Consider the following 26,566-nt stretch of genomic DNA (forward strand, 5'->3'; position numbering starts at 1 on the left):
TGGCTCCCATTCACAGGAAGAATCACAAACAAGAAATAGGCCCAGTCACTTAAGCCTCTGAAGCATTTCCCACAAAAGTGGTTCTCAAAGTGTGGGACGGGACTCTAGGGACCCACAAGGTCAAAACCAGTTTCATAATGGCAAGGTGCTCTTTGCCATTTTCACTCTCACGTTTTCAGAGGTATACGGTAGAGTTTTTCAGAGGCTATCTAACATGTAATACTGCAACAGACTGAATGCAGAAGCAGAAAGGAGAATCTAGCTGCTGTCTATTAAACCTGACATTAAAAGAGATCTGCAAAAATAGAATACAGTGCCACTCTTCTCAGTAACATTCTGTTTTGAAAAGTACGGTTATTTTCACAAAAATATGTTAATGTATAATAGGTCCACCATTATTTTTAAGTGAATTACTAAATATAGAAAAAGCTTCTCAGTTTTAGTTATACATGGTAAATATTCAGATACCCCCCCCACAAAGCTCCTTAGTGTACTAATTTTTAAGAGCGTAAAGGGATTCCTGAGGCTTCCCAAGTTTGTCCCCGACTCCTAACCCCCATCCCCGCAACACACACATACACAACACACTCTCTCTCTCTCACACACACACACACACACTCACACACATACACGTGTGAGGGGTGTTATGTACGCTGCAGGAGAGACGTGCCGTTCTGATGTGCTGGCTGAGTTAGGAAAGGCAGCGCGTGCTCCTTCCTGATCTCTGAATCTATTAGTATGGGCTCTGTGCCCAAACCTCCTACCCAGGGTCCCTTCCCCCTCACCCCATTTTCCCCTTGCCACTTGCTGTGGATTCCCCGATCTGTCCCCACCACTGAGGATTTCTTTTATCTGGCCACCACCGGGCCGGCGAGGACTCCCGGGTGAGGCCCGCACGCCCTCCTCGGGGTGAGGACTCCCAGGTCAGCCGCCCCGAACAGCCTCAGGGAGGGCTGCCCCGGCGGCCGGCACAGGCTCGGCAAAGGAGAGCCGTTTCCAGTCCCCGTCCCCTGTCCTCGGCGCAGCACAGACTGGAGACAGGGCGGAGGAGTCGGTCCTCGGAAACTAGTTCCCGATTCTCCCCTCGGCCTTCCCTGGACTCCCCCTCCGCCCGGTCCCGGGCTGTCCTGCGCGCGGCAGCCCGGCTCCAGGAAGGTGCCGGGAGGAGCGGCGGCCTCGCACCCACCCCGCCGGGGCCTGGGCGGTCGACCATCCGGCCCGGGGACGTCGGTCGGGCTGCGTCGTACTCACCGCGGACTGCACGGCGGGCTCTGACCGGAGGCCGGGAAGCAGGCTGCGGGGCGCGCTCCCGTGCGCTGCTCGGCTCCAGCCGCCGCCTCCGCGCTCCTCCCACTGTCGCCCTGGGGGCCACCGGCCGAGGGGCGGGGCCGGGGTGGGGCCGGGCGGGGGGCGGGGGCGCTGGGCCCGAGCCGCGGGGGGCCGCGGCCGAGGGGGCGGGGCGAGGTCTGCGGGCGGGAGGGAGCAGCTCGGGGTCAGCCGCCGGAAGCCGCCCGACGCCGCCTCGGGCCGGTCCTCCCCGCGGCCCGGGGCCTGCGACGCGCTCCCTCTGGGGCGTGGAGGGTGAGCGCTCAGTTCGCGCTCTAGGAAATGAGCCGGAGGGGCGGGGAAGAAATGCTGCTTGTAAAAGTGACTGGCCCGTCACGGTGGAGGCTTCACTATCTGACACCCCGGTACGTGCGGCCACCTCCCCTGCCTCCCCGCTGCCCCCTAATTCCCTGTGAGGAGAGCCGAGCGAGCTGACCGGACCCCACCGCTCCCACGGTTACGAGTGCAGAGTTCACGTGTTTAAGTTTTTGTTTTTAACGTGTAACAACACTTCCTAATGTGGGCTGTTCACCCGTCAGAAGTCAGAGAAGTGGCCGAGTTGGCACTGAGTAGGCCTTCATCTCTCCTGCTTTTGATAGGTTGGTAGGAGTTGTGCCCGCTCAGGCAAATGTGAGTGCTGAGACCTTTCTAGAGGAAAGGGGAGGTTTTCCTGCGCAATTCAGATGGCGAGTTATTGCAGTTTTCTATCTTGAGTATCTGAATAAGCAGATTATAAAACGAATAACTAACAGCTAATACTGATACCGACTGCTACCAGTTACCACAGCCCTGCTCTGTTCAGAGCCCTCTGATTGGATCTTTATGTAAATTATTTAGTTCAGCTCTTCCAGTTGCCCCATAAAGTGAGGGAGATGATCCTATTTTGCAGGCATGAAATATTGCTAACAGGGCTTCCATTTTTAGGCTTGTCTGATTCCCAAGCCCACGCTTTTCTCATCATACTACACTGTAGGCCACCTTAGTTATATTTAATGTTTAAATATAAACGGTTATATTTAGTTTTGAAGAAGCTATTTACTACACTTGCAATGTAGGAGAAGACTTTCTTTCCACCCACTTCCTAAAGTCCTTCCACTCACATTCAGTGAACAAACTCCTTGAGTGCCCCCACTGCCAGAGGGTCACCACAAACCCTGAAAAATAGTAACACTGGGGTCCCCTGAGAAGTTAGGGGGAGTGCAGGGAAGGCTGAGGGGTAGAGAGAAAACACATCCAGCTAAATTTTGATTCTTCTGAGGCAGCCCTTCGGAAAGCAGAATGTCTTAGTGTTGAGTGATAACATATGTATAAAATGAGAAGTGATAAGCCTTGACAGAAAAGAATTAAATCCAAGCTATAAAAGGAGTTGATTTATTGGTAAACACTCTGGCCAGAAGCATGAAGGAAATAGTTCCCACATCACTCTGCTCTTTTGCTCTTGAGAATGTCACCAGTGATTTGCACATCCCGTGGCCTCTCTTCTGTTCTTGCCCTTTGTGACTGCTCTGTGGTATTTGGCACTGGCGGCAAGTCTTTCGTTGAAATTTTAACCTCCTTTTGGCTTTTGAGCCCTCCGCTCTCATAATTCGCCTCTTGTCTCTTTGATCCCTCTTTCTTAGGCTTTTTCACTGTACTTTTTCTCCTCTCATCTTACATGTAACTCCACACACACATGAGTTCTTCTTTGTTTATTTTTTCTCTACACGAACCCTTTGCCGCCTGCAGCTGAAGCCCGCTCTGTCTCTGTCCTTGACCTTAACCCTCTCAGATCTCTACACCGTTGTTGACAGCCGCTCCTGGGGCATCACCACCTGGGTGTTTCCAAGGCGTTGGACGTTCTTCAGGTGTACAGTGGCAGTTCAGATCTACTCTAGCCATCTGTCTGCCCTACCAACCCATCGTTGGTTCCTCATCCTGAATCCCACATCCTGAGTTTGGATTTCATGGTGTATTGAGAGGGCTAAACATTTAAGGGGGTTCGAACGGTATCACTTTGCTGATACAAGGTTCTGATATATAGTTCTGTCGTGATCAAAAGATTCTACAAGTGGTCCAGAAGAGTATGTAAACTTTAAGGTCCTTCTGAGAGGAAGCCATCCAGGGGTGGTAACTGCCCAGGCACCGTGGGTCTGCTGCAGGGGCCAGTGGCAGAAGGAAGGGCCTTCAGTGACGTAATAGTACTGTTCTATCAGCCTTACCTGCCAGAAGCTTCTGTGAGTATAAAAAGAATCATGAGGATTTGGTCGGAGACATGTTAAGCTCTGAGGAATGCCTCATTATGTTCCACGCTGACTTCAGTTATTTGCATAAACTGGGCCATCCTAAAAACTAGAGCCCATGAACTTTGTATCATGCTTTATAATCCATAATGCACTTGCATACGTAATATCTAATAGAAAGGAAGAGGTGTAAGAGAAGGGCAGCCTAGCATAGCGGTTCTCAAACCTCGAGGTTCACTGAAGACACACATTCCTATACTGCACTCTTAGAGACGCTGAGTGTGAGGGTCTCACCACCCACTGAGAAACACCGGTGGTGGTTCCCAAACTGGGTGTTTCTTAGAATCGCTAGAGGGCACTTATTAAAAATACAGCCTCCTGTGTCCCCACTTCCTAGAATGTCTGATTCATTAGGTCAGGGGTGGGATCTGTGCTTAGAGTCCAAGGAATCTAAATACTACAGGAGATGCTGCCTGAGCATGTCCACAGATTGCCATCAGGGAGCTGCTCCTGAAAATACTTACTCCATGAACCGGGGACCATGTCGGTTTGTTCATCACCCCTAACTCAGAGCCTGGAGCCCAGAAGGTGCTCAGTATGCCTGTTGATTAACTTACTGTGTGTTTCTTTCTGTCCCCTACTTTGCTGGCCTGCGTGCTGTTTAATGTTCTCTAGTGTGACCCAGAGGGGAGATAACTGTTTGACAATGAATGAAGTAAAGGTGGTCCCTCCTGAACTTCCTGTTGGAGAGGACTCTGGAATGCTTAAATGCATCACTGACTGTATGTCTTCCTCATGGCAGAGGAAGTTTGAAATAAATGTTTTCTGTTCCTCTTTTAAAAAATGCTCCATTCGTAACAAGGAAAGGCAGTTTTTAGGCTTATCTTGGCCTCGCACAAATACCCAACTGCCACCCCCTTCCATGCCTGTCTTAATTTTTTGCGCTCTGTCTTATCACCTAAGTGCCTGAATTCCTGAGCTGCCTCCCCAGGAACCAGGATCCTCTGGCCACCTGCTTTACAATTAAGCAGTGTTCCCCATAACAGCTCAACGTGATGAAATGTCCCATTGAATCTTCACAACAACACTTCCAGACTGATGATATTGTTGCCATTTCACTGATAAGAAGACTGAGAGAGTGTTTATATACCTTGCTTCAGATCACGTGACTCGTAAATGGTGATGCTGGGGCTTGAGCAAAGACTGGTCCAGCTCCAGAGCTGGGGGTTTACACTCTATGCCATCAAGTATAATTTTATCTAAGTGAAATCTTTGGCTACTCTGAGGTTAGAAGTCATTGATTCTTTGCAGAAAAGAGCAACTTTAATGTTCAGGGAGGGAACTTTATTACTACATGGTCTAGAATACCTATTCACTTATTTACAGGGCCCTATTCACCCTAGTATGTCCACAGATTGTTGAACACCTGTTCATTTATTTTATTTTCCCTGATGGTAGATCTTTGCTGCAGCCATGTACTTGAAGTGCACAGAGGCAAAGATGCTCCCCACCCTGGAGATGGAGGTGCTGGAAATCGGAAGCAGCACTGTCACCGTTCCGAGGCTGCTGCTACTGAGTTAATATCTTTTTTTTTTCCAGAAAATGATTTGGTAATGAGTCTTTCACTGCTGGTCATATACTTGATATTTATGTTGTACATGCTTGTGCTGTAAATGCTCACGAAGTCCAGAAGGGATTCTTCCATGCAAGGGCTGTGGCATGCAGAGAGGTAGTCTCTGTCCTCTTCCGCAAAAGAATGTAAAATCTGAGAAGAAATGGAAATCACAGCTTTAAAGACTTAAATGGTTGCAATTTTGCAGTCCAACATCGCCACCTGCCTGATGCAGGCAGTAAGTACATCCCTTTGAAAAAAAAAAGGAGGCTGTTGACTTGCTGAGGGCTTGTTGCTGCTGAATGCCTGATCCGTGCGTAGAGGGCCTGGGACTCTGTAGCCTGATGTCCCCATTTTGGGGTGGGTAAACTCAGGCTGGGCAACTAATAAGGAAAATACCTAGTATATTCACTTGTCAAGTGGAGATTGTATATTCAAGGACATGGTTGGCATGGTCCCAGCAGCATCTCAGTTTACATGGAACAGTGGCAGCACTTGCTCTGGGGAAACTTTAATCCGCATTTACTACCTGAAATAAATCCATTGGCCCAATGGGGCCCTCAATGCACTGAGGTTCACCTTAAAGCCTGGGCCTGGTTAACTGATGGTTTGGCTAAGTTGGATCCTATTGGTATCCACTGGGCTGCTTCAGCTGTTTAACTGGTATTCCAAATAGGCCATCCTGAAAGTTGGTGTGGTTGTCCGCTCAGTGGGCAGGACTCAAGGCCATTCTCATAACTCTGGCTAATGCTCCTTATGGTGAAACTTGTATTTTTTACTAACTCTTGGGGTATTGCCAATGATTCAGCTGCCTGGTCTGCTATCTGATTTGCTACTTGGAAGACTACAGACTCACACGTTAAACAACCCTGGCACCTGAGGTGGGGACACTTTAGACCCAAGATATACAAGGGTGGAGGCGATTAATAGTCTTTTTGTCGCCGAGATCCAACACTGCCACTGGAGTCAAGTGGCAACTGCAGCTGACATTCTGTGGACATGTCTGACCCTGAATTGTTCTCCTGTACCTGATGCCATCAATAGCAGCCCTCGACATGGACCCCCTTTAAACAGGTATGAACCTCATTTCATTCTGACATACATTTACATGCTTCTCTGGTGCTTGAGAGGTCTTGATTTATGCCATGTATGGAAAAGGGGGCTACAACCACTCAGTGACACTGACCGTGTGACTTAGCCAAACCAATGTAAGGCTGATCCAAATCAAATTTAATAAGAAATCCTGGTAGGAATTACCTGTGCCTGTTTGGGTTTTATGTTTGCGTGTGGCTGGAAGTGGGCCATAGAATCTCTCTCCATTGGGGATGGAGGTGGTTTTCTGGCCCATCTGTTGCTTTCTGTAATTACCGGCACTGACACCAAAGACCAGCAGGTCAGTGTAAACTCCCTTGCGTGGGTGGTAATGGATAATGGACTGGCCTTAGACTAGGCCACATCCTGACTGGCTGGCATATTTGAAGTCAGTACTGCATGTTACCTTCATCTTGTTATTTGGAGTTCAGTTGGTAGTAGCCTTAATTAAATGCTGTATAAGACCAATTGAACAGATTCAGTTCTAGCCTTCGTTGTTCAAATGAATCAGAGTGGCCAGCAGAGTGGCATACTTCTGCAAAAGTTTGCCGGAAGCCAGGACGTGGGGACAACAGATGGAGTGATGGGGAAGGTGACTGCCACGTGCCCTGAGCATCCCTGCACACTCTTGCTGGGTGTGGCAGGAACGCAAGCTCCTGACTGCACTTTACCCACGCCGTTCCTCAGGCTGCTGTTTACAGTGAGCAGCTTTGAGTGTTGAGTTATAGAAAGTGAGATGTTGGCTTCAAAATTATTGGGTGGGGTGGAGGGAATTGAGTGAGGAAACAATATCGTCTAAGAATTAAAAATTGTCGAGTCTGAGTCATGGGTGCAGGTATGTTCAAAGTGCAGACTTTCTTACTTACGCTTCCCATAAACATGGTAGATCCCCAAACTCAGTGTTCCTTGTTTGCAGCACAAACTCAGTATGTGTATTACATCCTTCTGAGACCCTCCATGTCACTCTATAATTATAAAGTCTTGGGCAGTATTCTTTCTTCTATATCCTCACTCAGTTCTTCCTCACGCCTGATAATTGTGAAGCAAATACCTGATTTTGTACAATTTCATGTATTACAGATTTTGTTTTAAAAATGTAACTGCAGTATCATCACACAACAAAGTTAAAAATAATTCCCAAATATAAAATATCCCTTCTGTGCTCAGATTTTCCCAACAGTCTTACAACGTTTTTAAAATAACTTGTTTGTTTAAATCAGGCGCATAATCTTTTCTTTGTTAATTTACAGATGTACACTCTATTTTTTTCCTTATAGTTTGTTGAGGAAATAATTGTTTGTGTTCTACCAACTGTATTTTGCTAATTGCATCTCCATGATGTCATTTAATACGTTCTTCTGTCCCCTGCAAATAGACCCATGTATCTTGAAGCTTGAGTAGATTATGCTTCCATGTTTTGCATGAGAATACTTCATCGATGATGTGCACTTTTATCAGGAGGTACATCATATCTGATTGTCACTTTTTCTGGGTGAATGTGAGCAGGCATTGATGATCAGAGCCTAGACTGATTAATCACTAGGGTTTGCAAATGAAGATATTCTAATAGAATCTCTTCAAGTGGACTCCTGAGTCCTTTTGACATAATCCAGCCATCCTGGGTTGTAGCCTTGCTTTCCGGTCTAACGAGGAGTTCCTTACTCAGTTTGTATATTTTCTTCTCGAGATCTAGAATCTGCCATTTCTCAAAAAAGCCCTGATCCCCATTAGTGGGAAATGGTACCCAGAGGCATCGTCTGGGCACTAGGGGTCCTCATTGCTGTTGCATTGGTCTTTGTAGAAACAGTGCCTTTTCAGTGGATAGAGTCTTTGTTTGTTTATAAAATACATCATTTAAAAAACTTTAATTTTATTTATGATTATGGAAATTATTTTTATGGTTTCAAAGTTGTGATACTGTGATTTGTAGTAAGAAATATATATTTGGTCTTTGTTTCTGGCAGAGCTCCTAATACCCTTGGAATTTCCTGAGGATGAGAGCTTAAAAGTGTCTTTTGTTTTGTTAATGAGGTGGCTCCTGGAGAGCACCCAAGGATGGGGACTGGTTGCCAGAGGAGCCCACCTTGTGATTATAGTTGGAGCTTTCAGTCCCACCCCTGATCTCTAGGGAGTGGTGAGTGGCTGGAGGTTGAATCTGTCACAGCCAGTGATTTAGTCAATCCTGTGTATATAATGAAGCCTCCATAAAACCCCAGAAAGTCAGGGTTTGAAGAGCTTCCAGGCTGGTGAACACGTGGAGATTTGGGCTGAGTGGTGCGCCTGGAAAGGGGAATGGAAGCTCCATGCCCTTTCCCAGTGCCCTTTCCTGTGCATCATTTCCATCCGGCTGCTCCTGAGTTACAACTTTGTATTATAAACTGGTGATCTAGTAAGTAAAATGTTCCTCTGAGTTCTGTGAGCTGCTCTAGCAAATTAATTGAACCCAAAGAAGGGATTGTTGGAACCTCCAATCTATTGCTGGTTTTTCAGAAGCAAAAGTGATAACCTGGCCTTGTGATGGGTCTGAAGCTGGGGGAGGCAGTATTGTAGGAAGGAGCCCTTAATCTGTGGGGTCTGATGCAGTGTCTGGATAGAGTCTGAGTTCAGTTGATTTGTAGGACACCCAGCTGGTGTTGAAGAACTGCTTGTGCGTGTGGTGACCCCCACCCCACACACACACCCAAATGTTGGAATTGTTCACCAAAACCTTTAAAAAGTCAAATCTGTAAAGCAAAGTATGGCCAGAGAAGTCTAGCTTCTATTTCAGTCTTCTTCAACCTATTCCTTCCTACCTCCAATAGGTACTCTGTATTTTTTAGTTTTGTTATTAATCAATTGAATTTAACAAAAGTGAGTATATGACTATGTTCTTATTCTTCTCTTTCTTAGACAAATAGCATCATTCAACACATTTTTCTTCCTCTTGATTTTTATTTTTTTGCCTAACCACATATCATGGAGATCACTGCATAGCAGTTAGTATACAATGCGTTTTACCATTCCTTTATATGAGTTTATAATACCCTATTATGTGTGTGTACCGTTGGTAGACATTTTTTTCTCTAGTATTCATTATAAGTAGCACTTCAAACTCTTAGACCATATATCTTTTTGCATAGAGTACTGGAAGTGGTATTGATGGGTCAAAGGATAAATCCATGTCATTTTTATTAGATATTGCCAAATTCTTTTCTGTATCAGTTAGGTTCTGCAATGGACTGAATGTTAGTGTCCTCACCCCAAATTGCTGTGTTGAAATCTTTACCCGTCCCCATGTGATGGTGTTTGAAGTGGGGGGGGAGGGGGTGTCTTTGGGAGATGATTAGGTCATGAAGGTGGAGCCCTCATGAAAGGGAGTAGTGCCCTTATAGGAAGAGACCAGAGAGCTAGCTAGGTTTCTTTTTGCCTTGTGAAGATACAGTATTAGCCCCTGTAACTTCTTCTGCAACCCAGAAGAGGACTCTCACCAGAACCCGAACACGCTAGCACCTTCATCTTGGACTTTTAGCCTCCAGAACTGAGAAATAAATGTTTGTTGTTTCAGCCATTCCATCTATGGTAACTTGTAATAGCAGCCCAAACTGACTAAGAAACCACACTAGTTTTTTGAACCGAAAGAATTTAATATATGACTTGTCGGCTAGGTGTAGTGCTATTAGTTGCTGAAGATAAAAAGAGAACTTTAAGGTGTCAAAAAGGCAGCAGTTGTGGGAAGCTTCTTCCAGCCCTCAGCTGAGGACACATAGCAGAGAGGTCCTATGGAGCCGCAACTCAGACCTCTTAGGAGGTGGTGCTGCTGGACTGGTGGGTGCTTCTGAGTTTGAAATGGGGAGCCCTGTGGGCCTGGGACCCAGACATTGGAGGAGAGAGCCAGCTGATCCTGCTGTCTCTGTGGGAGACAGGGGTTTCCACGTGTGGAGGACACTGAAGACTGAATTTGGCTGGTGCCCTGGACAAGTACTGCTCCCGCAGGGTGAAGCGCTGCAGGGCTGACTCCCGGGAGCTGCAAGCAGGAAGGAAGCCCCCAGGAAACAGACAGGAAGGAGCATGTCCTTTTGTCCTCCCTCTGGTGCCCCTAGTGACACATCCCAACTTAGAACCACCCGACCAAGCAGAAAGGTGGTCTGAGAGTCCCCGCCCCATCATCAAAACACAGTGCAAAAAGGATGGATTTGGAGCTGAGAGGAAGCAATTAAAAAACCCCGCAGGTAGCATCTCCGTAGGTGTGGTAGAACTGTGAAGCATCTCCACCACCAAGTGCCTTTTCACCATGGCACCAGCAACAGGATATTTTGTCAGACTTGTAGATTTTTACCATCAGCTGGTTCTTTTAAACAACGGATAATTATCATGCTTTATAAACTATTGTGAAGTATAGGAAAAGATGGAAGATATAATAGTTCTTACTGCTTTTATGCTTATTATACATAATGGCTTTAACGATGCTTGTAAAACACTTCACAACTCTACAGAAACATAGCTGGTGTCACAGACTAATGGATAGCTCTGTGACCAAGGATAAAATGATTATGCAAGATGGCCTAGACCGTCTGTTGGCAAAAGTGAACAGTGGAATCTTCTGTATTTTTATCCCTTGGAAATTTATAATTTATCCTGCTCAGATTTAAGCCTAGAACAGCTTTTGCTGTAAAATAAGGATCTTTGTTAAAAAAAGGTTTTTTTCCTTGCTTATTTTAAGGTTAACTGTATAAAAGTGAACATCTAGAAAATAGCCTTGTAGGTTGTTTTCATTTCATATGTATTTTCAACATTCATATATATTTTTATGAAAATCAACTAATCATTTAAAAATTTTGTATCTTTGCTGATAAAAATAATTGTTTCTTGACTTCTCTCTAGCTAGGTGTCCCAGTCATTTAAGTATATTGAAGATCTAAATATGCTCCCCGCTGGGGAAAATCACTCAGAGATACATCCTCTTACATTCTACACACATTCTCCGCTGAGTTTTGAAATCTTTGATTGAAATCTGTAAAGGTTAAGTCATCATATAAATAGCAGGGCTATTAACAATCACAAAATTAATGAGAATAATAATGAGCTCAAGCGTGTAAAATGCCAGAGTTAGCATAAACATTGTAATGCCTCCGTGTATGACATTTTTGTTTTGCCATAGGGAAAAGTTCTGTGAGCCAGTTCCCTAAGTGGAGCCAATATGTTATTACTGCAGATAAACTGCTCATTATCTAAGTTGTTTTTGCAACTTTTGGAGAAAGCAAAATAAGGTATTCTTGAAGGAGACATTTCTGGCTGTGCAGTAAAATAAAAAAGTGATTTTAGACAGAGGTGAAATTAAGAATATTTCTGTACATTTCTTTAATTATCATTATAAAAGTAAAACATGTTCACTGCAGAAAACTTTGAAAATATACCCGTGTGCACATGTGTGTGTGCGCACACACACACACACACACTCCATAAAAACTGCCCATAATCGCCACCACTCATGAATAACTTATCATTGGTAATATGTTTTGTTCTGTTGGTCTCTGTCTTATCTCAATAAGCGGGCAACACATAGCAGGAAGTTTTATATATTGCATTTTTGTCAAAACACAACATCAAAAAATTTTCTCAGGCCATTAAAAGTTAGTTGAAAACATGATTTTTGTACTGCTGCATAATAGTGCATCACACAAATAGATTGTATTTAACCATTTACCATCCCCCATCTTTAGCTATGTAATAATTTCCTTGTTTTCTCTTTATAAAGATGAACATTTTTATGCATAAAATTTTTTTTAATAGAGATACTGGGGGTTGAACCCAGGACCTTGTGCATGCTAAGCATGTACTCTACTACTGAGCTATATCCCCCTTATGCATAAAATTTTGACTACATTTCTAATGATTTCCTTTGCACAAATTCCTAGAAAAAGAATAGTTGGGTTGAAGGGTATACACATTCTTAAAATTTAAAAAATATGTTTCCATATTATCCTCTGGAAAACTTGTATTAGTTTAAATTTCCTCCTTTTGAGGCAGAATAACTGTCTTTTGATCCTTCACAATGTTTGATGTTATCATCTGTGTGTGTGTGTTAACTTGATGGGAGAAATTGATAATTGGTATTTGTTAAAAATGTATATTAATTAAATATTAATTTGTAAATGAAATTACAAGACCAAAATATTCCTGATATAGCTTTGATCAAAATTATAGTTGAAATCAGAAGCCACACGTTTCAATAGCAGCAATCTTGGGGAGAAAAATAATTGTTGACATGGGTGATTTGAAAATGTAAAGCACTGAGATGGTTGTTCTATGCTATTAAGGAGATGAGGGCAAAGCTAAACACTATTGATATTTTCAAAGTGTAATATTAGCCAGTACCATACTGTTTTGATTACTACAGCTTTGTAATATAGTTTGAAATCAGGAAATATGATACCTCCAGCATTGTTCTTTCTCAAGATTGCTTTGGCTATTTGGAGTTTTTTGTGGTTCCATGTTAATTTTGGAATTGCTTTTTCCATTTCTGTGAAAAATGCCATTGGAATTTTGATGAGGATTGCATTGAATCTATGGCTTACTTTTGGTAGTACGGACATTTTAACAGTATTAATTCTTCCAATACATAGATGTGGGATATTTTTCCATTTATTTATGTCTTCTTCAGTTTCTTTAATAAATGTCTTATTGTTTTATTTGCTAAGAGAGTAGGTCTTAAGTGTTTTCACCATACAAAAAAAGGGTAACTACTTGAAGTGTTAGATGTGTTAATTAACTTGATTTTGGTAATAATGATAATAATTTCTCAATATATACATATGTCAGATCATCTCACTGTATAACTTAAATAGATACAATTTTTATTTGTCAATTATACCTTGATACAGCTAGAAAACATTATTTAGCTCTTTGAGAAAAAAGTATAAATATTAATCAAGGTTGGAGAATTTATTTTTTGTCATCATGAATTTGGATCTAACTAGTTCATCAGGAAGATGAACTAGTGACCCACTGATCTCAACCCTTGAGATTATTTTTAAAAACCATTTTGGAGTAGAAAATTTTATTTATTTAACACCAATTATAGACATTTACATTTGAATTTCATACTATTTCACTAACTGATTATGTCTTTATTGACCTTACTATAATTAAACAAACCATATAAAAGATTCTCTTGGAAATAAATGGGGCTGTATGGTATAAATATATGGCATTTAAAGCAGAAACATTTAAAAACCAACCATACTTTAAAAATACAGACAATAACAAGTATTGATGAGGATGTGGAGAAAGTGGAACCTTCATACATTGCTGGTGGGAGTATACAGTAGTGCAAACACCTTGAAAACAGTTTGGAAGTTTCTCAAAATATTAGACATACTTACCATTATGACTCAGCAATTTTGCTGCAAGGTATATACCCAAGAGATACGAAATGAAAACATATGTCTATATAAAAATTTACACATGAATGTTTATGGAAGCATTATTTATGGTGGCCCAAAGTAGAAACAACACAAATGTCCATCAACTGATGAATGTATAAACAAAAAGTGATATATCCATTTAATGGGATATTGTTCGGAATATAAAAAGGAATGAAGTATTGATACATGTTATACTGTGGATGAATCTCGAAAACATCATGCTAAATGAAAGAAGCCAGTGACAAAAGACCACATGTTGTGTGATTCCATTTGTATGAAATGTTCAGAACAGGTAAATCCTCAACAAAATATTAGTCAGTCAAATTTATCAATATATAAAAAGGACTGTATATCCTGAAAAAAGATATTTATCTTAGGAAAGCAAGAGTGATCAACATTTGAAGATTAACCACTGTAATTCACTGTATCAACAGACTGAGAAAAACTATAATCACCTCAATAGATGGAGAAAAATCATCTGAAAAAATTCAACATCCATTCATAATAAAAACTTCAGCAAACTAGGAACAGAAGGGAACTTCCTCAGCCTGATAAAGGGCAGGTTCAGCAAACCTACAGCTAACATCATGCTTAATGATAAAAGACTGCTTTCCCTGTAAGAACAGAAACAAGACAAGGATGTCTACTCTCATTACTTCTATTCAGTTTTGTTACAGATCCAAGCCAGTGAAATAAGCCAGGAAATGAGGATTGAAATGTTGTCATGTCCAGTATTTCACTCAGCCTTTAAATATGATTTAAAATAATTAACACATCCTAAGTTGGTTTAGATTAAGTCTATACATAATACTTCTTCATTCTTTTATATCTTATAATGGAAAATTTAGCTTGACTTCCTTTAGGAGATAGGGATTGTGATCCAGGAAGCCACTCAGCCCAGTGATAGTGCCATAAATTTAATTTCCATGGGTTTATTAGCTCCTAAAGGTGAAGAGCTTAAAACAGGGGAGATGCATTTAATTATTGACAGTGGCAGCTTTTTGAGATTCTTAGTGGGGGGAAAATTTCCATAGGATAACAAGGGAACATTTGATTTTGAGATACTATTTGCAATGTTAAATTGTGCCAATAGATGGAGAAGTTGTTCCATATAAATTAGAATGCTTGGTTCCTCCAGGAGGACTAAAGAAATACAGGTTTCTGGAAAGTTGAAAATGGATTTCCTCAATAAAAATGTGAAACAGGAAAAGTGGGTTACTTATAAATTTTAATAAGACATAATTTTAACAGAGGACAGGAATTTCACTAATTTCAATTATATCTACATGAAAGAAACCCTTAGTACCTGCACCATTTTTGTAATTTGGCTGTAGCACTTTTAGATCTGTACATGTAAATGTGTGTATGTATGTGTTTATACCTGATCTTGTACAAAAAGGATTTTAAACAATGTACAAAATTTTGTAGGATCAAAAAGATAAAACATAACTAAATTTCAAAAGTGAATCAAGGAAGAATGGAGTGAAGTTAGGGTAATAGCATGTCTTGAGTTTGGTCACAAATCTGGCCTGGAGCTTCCTAGCAGCCAGTGCTAGTAGGGAAATAGGATCAGTTGCATAATCTAGTGCCTACAACATAAACACATGCCAAGTGCTAGGAGAGCCATAATAATTCTTAGTTATAATGGCACTAAGATCAGGAATTATGTCACCTGGGGACTCACGAAGAGGATACTGTGTAATGTAGTAAGTATTGTTCTTACATTAAGCACAATGATACTTTTCACATGACTGCTTCATTCAGTGTCAGCTGGTCAGTTTATCACAGTGCTGTTCAGTTAGAGTTGGAGGTAGAGAAGGGTGGGAAAGCATCATGTAACCCCGGACATTCCTTGTAGTATAGCTCCCTCATTGTCTAGTTTAATTGACATGTACAATTTACAATCTACCAATCTTCCATAAATACTATTTCTCTAACTGAGAGGTTTGATAAGGATGGAGAGTTGCTGTGAAGAGTAAATAACATGTTACATGCACAACACTAGCCCTGAGTCGAGGGAGTGAGGCCTTGATAAAAGCCATTCATGACCAGCCTGGACCATGCACCACCCTCAGCCAAAGGACACACGGTACTTGCTGTGTCTGACTTGTGTGGTTATCTTTGTGGTCTTTTACATGCAGCGGTGTATTTTTCAAAAGTCATTTGAACTGGGATAGCTTTGACATCCCCTTCCAGAAGGATTCCCTTCAGCTTCATGTTTGCTTATTCATCCGGTTCCAAACCTCTTGTACGAAGTTTCTGGGTCCTGTCTGAGTTTCTGGACTCTCTCTTGACATCTTCCTTAGCTTTATCCTTCTCTTGCTCTGGCTGTGATGTTCCAAAGGATATTGATGCTCTAGATCCTGAAACCCAGACCAGACTCCCACTGTCCCAACCTTTCTAACACATTGCTGCCCATTTCAGATTTTCCTCTTTCCAGGAAGGAAGATTAGACCACAGCCATTAGCTTTTATGGTTTCATTCTCGGTCAACTTACTGTAATTTCTCTGAGTCTGTGACATATTTCTAATATTTTCAGAGCAGCTTCTGGGACTGGAAGCTGATTTGAGAAAATTTCTTCTGGTCCATCCAGTCACCACTTGGTTTATTCCCATCCATCCTTTCTGCCTTCAGATATTGAATCATTGCAGCCTCAGGCTAGAAGTGACCAGAGGTCATTTAGTCCCCCTGCCCAATCACACAAATGTCCCCCAACATCTGGCCTCCTTCTGTTCTCCATTGTATTGATGGCAAATTCTACTAAATAGAATGTTGCAACAATTTTGCATTCTATAGCCCGACGATATGCTAAGGGTGTGTTTTTGCTTATATTTCTGCATGCTGGTTGGGAGAATGTGCTCTGAATTCTGTTTTGTTTCCATTAACTTTTTTTCTGAGAAATTACTGACCCTGAATATTGAAATCCACAAATGGATTCTTTTAACAACTATCCTGTCAGGATGCAACCTCTGTGTATTATGTGGCTTTTCATCTGCAAATGCTTCCTCTTAATGCATCGATTACCTTAAGGAGTATTTATTTGAGTGACTTTCCCTGCATTAGGATTTTAGGAATATTTCTGTCTCTGCTGTTTTAGGAAACCTCCAGTCAGAAGAATTTACAGTTCACTTGTTTTTATAGCTGTTGGCAGCTATTTAAAACCTTGATTCTCACTCCTACCTGCTTGAGATCATCCCAAATCAATGATTCTTCTCATTTTTCCATAGACTTTTGTCTTAATCCTGTGCACTCAGTCTTAAGTAAGATATGTGTATCCTGACATATTTTTGCATGTTTCTGTCATCCCTGAGAAAATCTCGCCAGCTCCTTCCTAGCTCATTGCAAAGCAGAGTTGCACTACTGTCATTTAGCTTCCAGTGAGAGACTGAGTTGAGATAAAGCAGCCACACACTTTAGATCTTACGCTGTTCGAACGGGAGCCCCTTTACTCCTGAGTGCAACACCTTTGTCTGTGCGATAGCTCTCCAGTGTTACCCTTAGAGGATGGGTCAGGATTGGCTCTGCTTCTAGAAAGCACACCCAGCGGGTAGCCACAGCACGAAGTCTGGGTTCGTTCATTGTTTTCAGGTGGTGCTGCCAACAACTTGGGACCCTAAAGCAGCCACCCTGTGGGGACCAGTCTCATCGGGGCTGCCCTGCCCAGTCCTCTGAGGAGATGTTCAGTGGTCAGGTCTCAGCAGATATGTAGGGTTTGTCCTCATGATATGTGCCACCTATCTTTAATTCTCTTCTTTATTTTCTATTACGGTAAAAATGAAAAAGAAATACACAGAAAGACTTGTTATAATCAGCACTTAATTCCTATCAGTGAGTACGTTTCAAAAACCTTGGAATCTTGGGTGTCTGTTTTCGTGTGTGTGTATGTGTAAGAGCCTGTGTGTGTGTCTGTGTGCAAACTAGGGGGTCAGCAGGGCACAGAGAAGAAAAAGGAGGTGCTGGAGACACTGGAGGGATATGGGAATATAATCAGACTGAAAAACAAATGCTTCCTTAAAGTCTTACTGGAGAGCCAGCCCAGAAGCAAAATGAATCGCATTTCAGACTGCTCCCCTCTCCCACGTCACCCTAAACTGCTTGCAGTATTCTGACTCCTAACCCTGAGTTATTGGTGACAAGTGATATTAAGCAGCCTGGTTTCTAGGTAGCAGGTTGGATTGCAGTGAAATGTGTCTGGAACACCTCGGCCTTTGTCAGAAAGCTAAGAGAGCTGCCTCCAGGTGGTACCTGTAGCATTAGCAACATCATGGAGGTTTTGCTTGTATGAGGAACTGTGGGAGCTGGAAATCACCAAGGAAGAGTGCAGAGAAACACAAAGTGCTTGTGTGTGGCAGCAGCTAGGTATGGGATGAGACGGTTTCTGTCTCTTTATTATATGAAGCTGGGATTTGTCAATTTTGGTGCCATTGAATCCTTCGTATGCCAGAAGCAGCCTTGAATGATCATGCTAGACCCAGGGGAAAAGGAAGGGAAGCTTCTCTACCAGCATGATATCTACAGAAAGCGAAGCCCAGAACCCACGAGTTAGTGGAGGAGACCTGGGTGGGGTGTGGGAGAGGTGCATTGAACAAAGGGAACAAGAGAAGAACAGAGAACAAATACTGTCTTGCAAAGACACAAGCAGTAACTAAAACAGTGTGAAAAATAATTCAGAGCAAGAGACAAAAAGCAGGAGAGAACAAGATTCAATCACTTGTTTATTAAGAGGTGGTACAAACAAGAGAAGATATGGTGAATGTGATTTCTGGTCCTGGCAAGGCCATGAACTCTGGCTTCAAAATGATACAGAGGGAACACTGCACAGAAAATGGTGTGCTTTGTCTCCCGAATTCATAATAAAACCAAGTCCTGGTCCAACCCAGGGTGGAAGCAGGGCAGGAAAGTGTCAGGGGGCAGAAGTTGGTAGCCCGAGGTCTGTGTGGCAGACTTACCTGCTCTGCGCTGGCAGAGACGGTCTTGGAAGACCTTTGTGGTGACCTGTTGTTTCTGGTCTGGTCTAGCTGGTGTTCAGAGAGTTGAGAAGGCACCTGGAAGCTGTCTTTTCACTGTTGGTGCGAGGATGGTGTAGGGGAGGAAGAGGAGCAGACGGGGCATCAGAGCTTATCTCTACATCTCTGTTTCCTCTTTTATAAAAGGGTGACATATAATAGTATCTAACTCAGAGAGCCCTTGTGAAGAGTAAGAGAATGCTAAATTAATTAAAGAAGGAGGCCGTTCAGCTGACCTGGCTCTAGTGCCGTTGTGCCTATGTAAGCAAATCAAAGTCTAAGCCTGTAAATGCCTCAAAGTTATGAAATCAAAATGCTAAGGGAAACCAGTCACAGATAGCCAGCTAGGCTGTAAGCTTCAGCCAATCAATAATTTTCTTACTTCGCTTCAGCACTTTATTTGCTTCTCCCCGAGCTCCTGTCAGTGGAGCGCTACTAACTACTTTCAGGTTGGCGCTGTGGAATTTGAATAGACTTTTGTTCAACTCTTAAAATGTCTATTGTGCCTCAGTTTACCTTTAATGCAGTAAGATTCCTGGCTCAATAAATGTTAGCTGTTTTTTAGTACTCATACATGTGACCTTTAAAAAATGTACACAAATATTTATATAACAATTTTATAAGTAAAAATGTCAGTTACAAAATAGTACTCACAACAAAAATATACACACACTAACATGGAATGGAGGAATTGCACTAAAATCTTAACAGTGCTTACTTTTGGAAAGTGGATTACTGCTAATTTACCTTTCTTGCCATGCTTGTCTGTATTTCTACAGTGAACACTGATTACTTTTGTAATGAGAACCGCATCATTCTTTAAACAGCTGTAAGAATCAATCCCAGCAAGGTTTGTTACCAGTCCTCTTTCTCACGCCTCCTCAAATACGGGCTCAAGCGGCTGTAACGTCTGTCCTTGCTCCCACCCTCCTCCTACTGTGGACTTATGTTAATTGGGAGCTTTATGGCCACTCCATGGATGCTTTCTGTGTCAGAGGGAGAAGCACGTTTGCATCCTGGTAAGAGCTAGGACAAGTTACTCTGTCCCATGTTTCTTACCTGTGCTTTAAGAAAGGCACTTGAAATTTATAACAGAAGACCTTATTTGCTCGCACCTGGGCTGGTGAAGGAGCCAAGTTTGCAGACGGGCTTGGATCAGGCATGACTTCCCAAGATCTGGAATAGGAAGGCTGATTATTTGGAGGACTGTCTCTTTGCACATGTTTTATTAATCTGTGGGCACTGCCATAGAAAATTGGCTTTCAGCCGAGGCAACCTTCTCGGTGGGAGTTTCAGTGGAGCAGCTGCTCTAGACTGGAAAGTGCCACTTTCCAACTGGGTTGCATATGAACCACCTCGGGATCATGGGGAGTGCCTGACGGTGGAACGATGCTTTCCCTGGGCTCTGTTTGGAAATGGAAGATACCCTGTGGTGTTTGCATTGCCTCTCTGCTAGAATCCAATGACTAGCAATGTGTGATGTAGTAGAATCTGGTGATTCTAGGTGTTGATAATGGCTTTGAGGAGCAGGGAGGAGAGGGTGGTGATGTGGCATCCAATTAGATTGCTACAGTCCAATTGAAAATTAGCCGTAGAAGCAAAGGAAGAGTTAAGTTAGATGTCTGTACCTGTGAATTGCTCTTCACCTCGACTTAAGCACTGCTTCATATTTTGATCTGCTCTGGCACATTTTGATTTTGGGCAGGGATTAAACCTCGTCCATGGTGCCAGAGGCTGTGTGTGTGTAATAGAGACATCACATACAGTGACAGGCTTGTAGAAAAAGCAGTCTGTACAGATACAGATCAAATAGGAGCATTTCCATTGAAAAGTGCAGTGCAGCTTGCTTTTTGCATCCCAGTGGTAATATGGCTACTCAGGGTCACATTCAGCAGTGTCCAGGTGTGTATGACACTCAGTGATGCTGATGGGTGTTGGACCCAGCCACCTCTGGTAGCCTGGTTCTTAGGTAGAGAGGCTGTATGGGGAAGCTTCCTAAGCAGGGGGTCCAGGACTGGGAATACAGAGCCCTGGGAACAGGCATCCCAGGTTGTTCAAGCCTTGGGCACGACTCTGACCCTTTGTCAGAATCTGACAGTGTGTAACAACTGAAAGTTGAAGTGCAGGGATTATTCGCTCCCTTCATTCTTCATTCTTCTTCTGGCTATTGCCAGCTGGCTCTCAAGGCGCCCAGAAGGCAGAGGCAGGAGGGGAGGAAAGATGGGGCATGATTTCTCCTCTTTATTAGTAGTTCTGTTAAGAGGTATTGTGGTGAAACCAGTCATAGGAACAAACAAATGTTGGATAATTTGGGGTTTCAAATGCTCTCGCAGCTTCCATTTCTGCAGTGACTTATTGCTAGTACAAGGGAACCCCTTTCTGGAATGAGGGTGTGGCCTATAGCCTTGAATTATATACTTGGGGGAAAATTTGCATTAGTCTATTTTCATGTCCAATTCGACTGATGAGCAGTTTGACCACTCCATGTTATTCCACTTTGATTTTTGCTGAGGCCCTTTAAATGTGCACTTGTTGACTGACTGAGAAATCCATATAAAACGTTCACTGCATGCCTACCATGCACCAAACCCTGAGCAGAGATACAGGGTGACCCAGCCATGTGCAGTTCTGTCTTTGTGGAATTTAATCCAATTAGGGGGACAGAAAATTAAGCAAATAATTAGGAGACAGTGTAGTAAGTGCTCTAATAAGGGAGGTCATGTGTGTCTGGGAGCATGTAGTAGGGACCTTGGAAGGATCAAAGAAGTTGTTCTGGTGGAACTGACTTCTAAGTTGAGACCTAAAGATAAGTGGAGTTAGGAAAGGGGAGTGGGGAGAGACCAGTGTTGTAAGCAGGGGGACCAGTCTGAGGACCAGTCTGAGGACCACTTCATAATTCCTTTCTGCTGTGCAGATATATATGTATTAGGTGAGAAAGTGCTTCTCTGTAATAATCAGATAATTATTAACAGGTCTCTTACCAGGTAGACCTTCATTCATCTCCCTCTTGTGGCCGTGACCACTTGACTTGGTATTATGACTAACGTGCATTGCAGGCTCTGGAAAGCCTTCTGTTTCCTTGTGTTGCTCACATAGGGGTTTTGTAAGTGAGCCTGTTGAATGTTGAATCAAAGAATAAACTGAATCAAAGAATGAACATTGGAAATCAAGTCTATATCCCACAGCCAGAAGGGAAGGAAGTGAATCCTAATGTGTGACCTTGACTCTTCAGTGCTGCCTGGACTTGCCAGTGGCCAAGGTGGACCTGACCTTCCTAGTTCTGGTTCTTGGCCACTCTCCTCAGATCTGCTATCCTGCCTTCTTCTGTCAGGCTGACTGGGCTTAGGCTAGGATGGGCACGTTGGCCTACTCTTTTAAATATCTCACTTTTGCTACATTCAAGTTGTTACAATTGTAGGCCTGTGCATACATCACTCATTTAACAAATATTTCAGTTCCTCTTATTTCAACACAAGTGAGAGCTTCCTCTGCCCGGGCTCTGTGGTATGTGCTGACAATACAAGAATGCATAAGACAGGACTTCTGCCCTAGGCTACTAGCAAGTATCACCTGCCAAGGTTCAGCTGAGCCAGAGATGGTGGGTGTAGGGAGGAGTGGATGGATGGGAAGTACCAGCATTAAAATTTTAGGGAGCAGTTCTCCATGACATCAGAGGGGAATATTGTTGCCAAAAGATCGGCCCCTGTCCCTGACGAGCCAAATAACCCAGAGACAAGATCTTGGAGCTTAGAAGAAAAGAGGCAGCTTTATTCCTTTGCCAGGCAAAGGGGACTGCTGGCAGACTAGTGCCTTCAGAGCTGAGAGCCCATCTTAGGGTTGGGGCTTAGTGATTATATAGTGAACAAACTGGAGAGTAAAAGGGGATATTGATCAACAAGGGTCTCTGGTGAAGCTTCCTCCTGAATCTTGGTGGGTCTGTCCGGTGTCATGGGGCCATCCAGTGGTCTGGAGGGTCATCAGCCCACAACCTTCTTTATCCCCACAACCTTCTTTATCTGATCAGACTCGTTAGGTGCCAGGAGGGACTTCGGAGGTTCTGGTCATTCTCCTGAGGTTGTCGTCCGGTGACTCCATTCCTAGGGGAATGACTCAGAATCCAAACATGATTGTAAATTTCAATTGCCAGAGTAAGGTAAAACAGACAGGGAAATTACAAACTCTGACTCTAACCCTAATTGTAACAGTGGGCCTGGGGCTGGGGGCAGTGTCCGGTCAGTCATGATTCAGGAGCTTTTAAGATAACTTCCACAGGAAATAGGACCTGGTCCCTTAGGACATAATAAACTTTTTACCAACTTTCTTTCTTGCTCGTGGGTATGAAGCTGTTTATATTCTTCTAGACTGACTTCTCTTTTGGGCCTGAACTGAATGGGGCTGAGGTCATTGGGAGATTCACACCCACCAGATGTAGACTTGTTCTCTTCGTGGCTTGAAAGAATTGATGTGCCTTTGTGATATTGTGATATAGGAAGAAATATGTATTTGGCCTTTGTCCTCAGTTCTAGAGCTCCCAACTCTCTTGTTGTTTCCTGAGTGATAGAGATGATAGGAGCATCTTTTGTTTTAACATTTGGCCTTAGTCCTTAGTTCTTGACACAAGAGCCTCTAAGACCCTTGGACTCTCTGTTGTGATTGGGTGTGTTTTGTATGCTGATGAGATTGTTGGTGGCTGGGGGCACTTAGATAGCTCCAGGATGAGGCTGGCTGCTGGAAAGACCAGTGCATGACTAAGAGGGTTGGAACTTTCATCCTCAGCCTCTGACCTCTGGGAAGGGCTTGAGATTGAGTTAATCATCAATAGCTGAGGATTTAATCATGCTTACTTAATGAACCCTCCATAAAAAGTCCTAAAGATGGGGTTTGGAGAGCTTCTGGGCAGTGAACACTTAAAAGTGCTGGGAGGTGGCCTGCCTGGAGAGGGTATGGAAACTCTGTGCTCCTGACCCTGTAACTTGCCCTACGTATCTTCTCCATTTGGCTGTTTCTGAGTTGTATTTTTTTGGGAGAGGGGAGGTAATTAGGTTTATTTATTTACTTACTTTTTTTTAGAGGAGGTACTGGGGATCAAACCCAGGACCTCGTGCATGCTAAGCATGTGCTCTACCACTTAGAGCTATACCTTCCCCATCTGAGTTGTATTTTTAAGAATAAACCACTAATAGTAAGTAAACCTTTCCTGAGTTCTGTGAGTCATTCTAGCAAATCATCAAATCTGAGGAGGCCATCATGAGAACCCAGATTTATAGGTGGTCAGTCAGAAGTTTGAGAGGCCAGGGCTTGTGATCGGCATCTGAAGTGGGAGTAGTCTTGTGGGACGGAGCTCTTAGCCTGTGGGGTCTGTTGAACTCTGGGAAGTTAGTGTCAGGATTGAATTGTAGACACCCAATTGTCTTTGGAGAAGTTGGAGAATTGGTTGGTGTGGGGAAAACCCCCCACATATTTGGTGTCAGAAGCTTTGTGAGTAAAAACAGTTTAGAACCTCCAGAAAGAACACTCAGATAATGCTGTAATATCACTTTCAAGTAAATATGTTTTTAAGAAATTTGGAGTCTATCAATTTGGAATTTGTGATTTTTTTGGAAAATTTAGGATAATTTGTATTTTCACATTATCTAAAAAAAGGAGGCTTGGACACAGGATAATACTGAAAATGCATAAATGATTAATAAACTGTCTTTAGCAACTCTAAAAGCAGGCAAAATTGACATACTAATTAAAAACGGTACTTATCTTTTCATGGGCTCTTCAAATTGAAGTCATGCTATTTTATCTATGGTTAAAACATTCTGGTGCCAACTTTTGGCTAAGGGAGACTTGAGATGACTAGTGCTGATTTCCAAGCTACAAATCACCTATGTGTTTTATACAAAGAGACAAATTAACAATTACATAAATCTAATGGGTTGTTTGTTTCCAGGGGTATTGAAAGCTAGAAAACCATGGCAACCAATGTAGTCAGAGATGATGTGAAAGGAACTTATACTCTTGGTAAAAATGAATTGGAAAAAAAAGGCGTGAAAAGTCCTGAAACACTCACTGACAGTTCTAGACAATTTAACTTTTCTTTTTTCATTCTGATGGCAGAGTTACATGCCAGCAGGAGTGGTAGTTACAGTGAAGGGTGTTGTTGCTTCCCCTAGAACTCTTATTTTCTAATTCTAAGCTTAGTGGCAGAGGCCCAGTTAAAAGATCATGGACATGTTTTATAGTGAAGGTAGTGATAATGGTAGCATATCAAAACTAAATGTGTGCCATGTACCCAAATCTCTCAGAGTCTTTCCTTATTAAAGTCATCTCTTAGGGTCCACATGAACTCTAGTAGGCTGTGAGAACAATTACTGTGTCCGTTCACTTACTGGTGAAAACCTCATGTGGCCAAAAATGGATTTATGAATGGTGAAATTGCTGCCTTGTTATTACTGTGTATACTCAGCCTTATTATAAATTGATTGATGCTTAATCAACCAGAGCAAACTACATCTATTCAACAAATAATGGTACAGACTTTCTGATTCAAAACAAAATGGTAATAGGACAAGTTCAAATGTCAGAAAGCTTGCCATTTTTAACTGAGATTCAGCCACTTTTCTTAAATAAACACTCCTTGGATCATTTCATGCCTTGAGTTAATTCATAGAATTCTGAAAAAGTTAATTTTGACTCTTTTCTTTGCCAGTGTTCTGGTTGCTTTTATGGAGGAATATGTTTTCGGAGGTTCTGGTACCTAACTGAACTCAGGTTCACTTGCCCGACACACAGCAAAGCCAATCTCCTGACACTGGGTTGTGATGAAGGAAAGTACACTGTTTATTTTCAGATAGACAGGCAAGGAGAGTGGGCAACTGATGCTCAAAAGAGCTGGAACTCCCCAGTGGCTTTTAGGGAAGGGTTTTTCTTTTCTTTTTTTCTTTTTATTTTTTTCCATTCTTAAATTTGAATATAGTCAGTTTAAAATGTGTCAATTTCTGATGTACAGCAAGTTTCAGTCATATACATACATTCATTTTCATATTCTTTTTCATTATACATTACTACAAGATATTGAATAGAGTTCCCTGTGCTATACAGAAGAAACTTGTTATTTATATATTTTATATATAGTAGTCAGAATCTGCGAATCTCGAACTCCCAATTTATCCCTTACCACCCCCTTTCCCCCCAGTAACCATGTTTGTTTTCTATGTCTGTGAATCTGTTTCTGTTTTGTAAACAAGTTCATTTGTGTCTTTTTTTTTTTTTTTTTAGATTCCACATGTAAGTCATATTATATGGTATCTTTCTTTCTCTTTCTGGCTTACTTCACTTAGAGTGATGCTCTCCAGGTCCATCCATTGTTGCTGCAAATGACATTACTTTATTATTTTTATGGCTGAATAGTATTCCACTGTATAAATATACCAAAACTTCTTTATCTAGTCATCTGTCAGTGGACATTTCGATTGTTTCCATGTCTTAGCTATTGTAAATTGTGCTGCTATGAACACTGAGGTGCATGTATCTTTTCAAATTAGAGTTCCCTCCTAATATATTTCCAGGAGTGGGATTGATGGATCATATGGTAAGTCTGTTTTTAGTCTTTTGAGGAATCTCTATACTGTTTTCCATAATGGTTGCACCAAACCATCTTACCAACAGTATAAGAGGGTTCTCTTTTCTCCACAGCCTCTCCAGCATTTATTGTTTGTGAAGTTTTGAATGATGGCCATTCTGACTGGTATGAAGTGATACCTCATAGTAGTTTTGATTTGCATTTCTCTGATAATTAGTGATATTGAGCATTTTTTATGTGCCTATTGGCCATTTGTATGTCCATATTAGAGAATTGCTTTTTTAGGTCTTCTGCCCATTTTTGGATTGGGTTCTTTGATTTTTTGTTATTAAATTATA

General features: G+C 42.3%; 1 protein-coding gene and 1 long non-coding RNA gene across 10 annotated transcripts in view; one reads left to right on the forward strand and one right to left on the reverse strand.

Annotated features, from left to right (window-relative positions):
- The window catches only part of ACO1 (aconitase 1), a 50,683-nt gene extending 49,274 nt beyond the window's left edge, over positions 1-1,409 (reverse strand). For all 3 annotated transcript variants that reach the window (XR_012506787.1, XM_074363168.1, XM_074363169.1), the window contains exon 1: positions 1,252-1,409. The gene's annotated coding sequence lies outside the window, so the exon portion shown is untranslated. The remainder of the gene's footprint in view (positions 1-1,251) is intronic.
- Positions 1,410-1,465: 56 nt separating this feature from the next.
- The window catches only part of LOC141577554 (uncharacterized), a 732,371-nt gene continuing 707,270 nt past the window's right edge, over positions 1,466-26,566 (forward strand). For 5 of the 7 annotated variants that reach the window (XR_012506791.1, XR_012506795.1, XR_012506789.1 and 2 more), the window contains exon 1: positions 5,304-6,231. This is a non-coding gene — a long non-coding RNA (uncharacterized LOC141577554). Of the gene's footprint in view, positions 1,692-5,003; positions 6,232-26,566 lie in introns of those variants that run through there. The other 2 variants (XR_012506790.1, XR_012506792.1) reach the window with 2 other exon arrangements.

The sequence above is a fragment of the Camelus bactrianus genome, chromosome 4 (assembly GCF_048773025.1).
Source record: "Camelus bactrianus isolate YW-2024 breed Bactrian camel chromosome 4, ASM4877302v1, whole genome shotgun sequence".
NCBI lineage: Eukaryota > Metazoa > Chordata > Mammalia > Artiodactyla > Camelidae > Camelus > Camelus bactrianus.